Below are 3,992 nucleotides of genomic sequence, written 5' to 3'. Positions count from 1 at the left end.
CACTTACTTAAAACCTCTGAGAGCACGAAGGGCCGCTGTCCCTTCTAAATTTACTACACACTAATTGTTACAAGGCAGCCCAACGTTACATTCTGCTGTACCACACTACAGCACATTAATTGTTACAAGACTGTCCAACGTTACATTCTGCTGTACCACCCTACAACACACTAATTGTTACAAGACTGTCCAACGTTACATTCTGCTGTACCACACTACAACACACTCATTGTTTCATGGCTGTCCAACGTTACATTCTGCTAGTGTATGCCACACAAAACGGGGGCTACCCAGTTTGTCACAGGCCCCGTTTGTCACAATTTGATTTAAGTGTTTGAGTATTGATGTAGATATAATATCTAGTTGTAGCTTAATTCTTTTTATTCTCCACTTTCAAATTGTGGTGAAGAGATAGTCCGTCTATAATGTCAATTCAGCTTGTGCTGTTCAATTGTTCTTCCTTTTTTTATGCAAATCAAATCTCTTTTAAATTACTCTGTAGAATGTTCTTTCGTTAAAATCAATTGAAAAATAAAAATTCAATTCATGCAATCAGTCAATCATTAATTTAGATCTACTCTTTTTGAAAGTGTCAGTGATAACTTCCATCATGCAGAGCAAAGTCGAGGCCTGTGACAAACTGGCATGCTTCCCACAAAACTAGCCAAAGAGAGAAATCAATTAATACTATGATCTGCTTCAAATATAACAAAACAAAACAAATCAAAACCAAAAAGACTTACCTAGTGTACCAGTGATAGGAAAACGAACCAAACGTTCACTGGCAACTCCCGGAGTGAAGGAGACGAGTTGCAGTGACAACCGACAAACTGGAGATCGGTGCAAAGAAAAGAACGTAGGCCTATACAAATACAACTGTACAAGAGCGGAGATGAATAGAGACAGCAAGGTGACCGTGAGCTAGTTAGGCCGACCAGAGAGCGTAGCTGGTATAATGGATTTACTACACACTAATTGTTTCAAGGCAGCCCAACGTTACATTCTGCTGTACCACACTACAACACACTAATTGTTTCAAGGCTGTCCAACGTTACATTCTGCTGTATTACACTACAACACAATAATTGTTTAAAGACTGTCCAACGTTACATTCTGCTGTATTACACTACAACACACTAATTGTTTAAAGACTGTCCAACGTTACATTCTGCTGTACCACACTACAACACAATAATTGTTTCAAGACTGTTCAACGTTACATTCTGCTAGCCTATGCCACACAAAATGAGGGCTACCCAGTTTGTCACAGGCCCCGTTTGTCACAATTTGATTTAAAGGTTTGAGTATTGATGTAGATATATCTAGATCTAGATCTAGTTGTAGCTTAATTTTTTTTATTCTCCACCTTCAAATTGTGGTGTAGAGATAGTCCCTCTATAATGTCAATTCATCTAGTGCTGTTCAATTGTTCTTCCTTTTTGTGTGCAAATCAAAGCTCGTTTAAATTACTCTGTACAATTTCAACAATGAATGTTCTTTCGTTAAAATCAATTGAAAAATAAAATTCAATTCATGCAATCAGTCAGTCATTAATTTAGATCTACTCATTTTGAGAGTGTCAGTGATAACTTCCATCATGCAGAGCAGAGTCGAGGCCTGTGACAAACTGGCATGCTTCCCATAAAACTAGCCAAAGAGAGAAATCAATTAATACTATGCTCTGCTTCAAATATTATAACAAAACAAAAAAATCAAAACCAAAAAGACTTACCTTGTGTACCAGTGATAGGAAAATGAACCAAACGTTCACTGGCAACTCCCGGAGTGAAGGAGACGAGTTGCAGTGACAACCGACAAACTGGAGATCGGTGCAAAGAAAAGCTGTACAAGAACGGAGATGAATAGAGACAGCAAGGTGACCGTGACCTAGTTAGGCCGACCAGAGAGCGTAGCTGGTATAATTATATTATTATACAGACTCACTGGGCCAACCCTGTGGAGAGATAAATATAAACTGGCCAAGCAGTTACATATTTCTTTCCATTTCCGAGCCAGTAACATCAGTGAAGCAGAGCAGGAGGCCTTTATGTAAACTGAAGTAACCATTCTTTTAGTTCCACAACATCTATCAAGTTTCATTCACTTTTAGGCATTGTAAAATTTGAAACAAAAAGTACATATTAGTTAGTTTTTTTCTCAAAGAGGTTCAGTTTCACTTCGCAGATTTTGTACATGAAATAACAGGTTGGTCCTTTTTTTTAAACAAAGAAAACAAAAAATGAGCCAAACCAATACGTGCAGAATATCTAATTTCTGCACCTACATACTATTTCTAATCGACAACAGGCTTGTAGTAAGTAAAGATAGCACTTCAAAGAAAGTTATAAAAGGAATAGAAAAAGTATCTTGAGAACAAGAAACTCGGCCAAAATTAGCGAGGAATCCGCGTGAACACATTATGTTGGGGTCAAGAGGTAAATTACGCGCGTTCATGCGTATCAACAGGATTTTATCTTTGCGCAATTGTGAAGATCCAACGCTACAAACAGGCGCCACTCTCCTCTCTCTGCTAAAATGTGGAATTATAAAGGTTAAACGCCCTCAGTACAGGTAAGGATTTACTATGGAGGTTACTTTTAACTCACTACTTACCCACTACCGGGGCTTTTTCCTCACCTTCACCGGGCCCTATTTCGGGCCCTATCTGTCACCTACTTTCCGATTCTGCCAACTGTCGGACATACGGACAAATTAACCCTATCTGTACGTCATGTTTTACTATCATATCCATACGACGTGTGAACTCTGTGCCACCACTTAACCATACCCGTACGTCGTGTTTTACTATCGTATCCTCAGGACGTGGGGAACTCTGTGCCACCACTTTCCAAAGAGGAAGTTTACTCGTTAATCCGAAACATAGCAGTCTGTCAAAATGATTTTTCGAAAAATACTGAAAGTCTCAAAGAGATCTTCGTACTAGAAGTATTCTAAAATGTAAAGAATACAACCCCGAGGGTACAAAATGACCCCAGGACGTTGAATAGGGTTAAAGATTTTTAAAGTTCAAATTTCAATATTAGCCCCATGTAAAAAATAATGGTAAATATTTCAGATTCGATTATGATCAAAGTAGGCGTGGTTTTGAATTTTGAAGCAGGAAGTGGAGAGCCGTGAAACATGGCTCGCGGTAGTGAAAGAGTTAAGAGGTAGGCTTATCATCTCAGAATTAAGCGTCCGTCTTCGATAGCACCAAGCTAAATTGGAAAATTAGTAGGCCTAAGTTCTAAAGTGTAAAGGGCCCTTCACAAGGACGCAACGTCGGCCGGATCATGCTGGGCCTAGAACTCTCGAGCTCATCATCTGATAACTACACGAGTCCGCCAGCCTCACCACTAGACCACCTTTGACCTACAAAAGAAGTGTTGTCAACATCACCGTGAGCGCCACCTGTCACGTGGCCATGAGCGCTCATTTCACGACCACGTGACCATTTTTGATTGATTGAAAATGAATAGGTGTTTTACCGCACGTTCGACTCAATTTTGGTCATGTAAGTGACCCAGGCGATATTGGCAAAGTTGTTCTGCTACATATCTACCTGTAGAGAATCTTTGGTGTGGATGGAAGGATTTGGGCTTTTTTGCCACCTGCAACACAACAATGTACGTAATTAAGAGAGTAACAAACACACAAAAAGGAAGGAGACATCAGGACGATAGATATTTGGTAGAAAAGAAGGAGCAAGTCACACCAGAGCACCCGCCAACCACCAGCGGGAATTTTTGGAAATACACATATATACATGTACTTTGATATTTTTGTATTTCTTGCTATGGTAGCAACTTGGGAAGACAGCACATCAAAACAATAAACACGTTAATCAGAAAGGCATCAAGAACAATAATATTATTGGTAGAGACCTAAATAGCTTTGAACATCTGCACAAGACAAATGTTCTAAAAAGGCGGAAATAGTGATCATGACCACCCACTGACAATGGATTTTCAATTATCGACCCGGCAGTAAGC

At 39.5% G+C, this 3,992-nt stretch overlaps 1 protein-coding gene across 3 annotated transcripts in view; it reads right to left on the bottom strand.

The window, feature by feature from the left end:
• Nucleotides 1–1,907, bottom strand: part of LOC101846350 — a 19,211-nt gene extending 17,304 nt beyond the window's left edge. The window contains exons 1-2 of one of the 3 annotated variants that reach the window (XM_013082693.1): nucleotides 1,733–1,907; nucleotides 744–830 (exon numbers count right to left, since the gene is read on the bottom strand). The gene's annotated coding sequence lies outside the window, so the exon portion shown is untranslated. Of the gene's footprint in view, nucleotides 1–743; nucleotides 955–1,732 lie in introns of those variants that run through there. The other 2 variants (XM_013082695.1, XM_013082694.1) reach the window with 2 other exon arrangements.
• Nucleotides 1,908–3,992: the final 2,085 nt, after the last annotated feature.

This window comes from Aplysia californica, unplaced genomic scaffold, assembly GCF_000002075.1.
Source record: "Aplysia californica isolate F4 #8 unplaced genomic scaffold, AplCal3.0 scaffold00188, whole genome shotgun sequence".
NCBI lineage: Eukaryota > Metazoa > Mollusca > Gastropoda > Aplysiida > Aplysiidae > Aplysia > Aplysia californica.
Note: the sequence above shows the minus strand (reverse complement) of the source record. Positions and strands in the feature narration are given on the sequence as shown.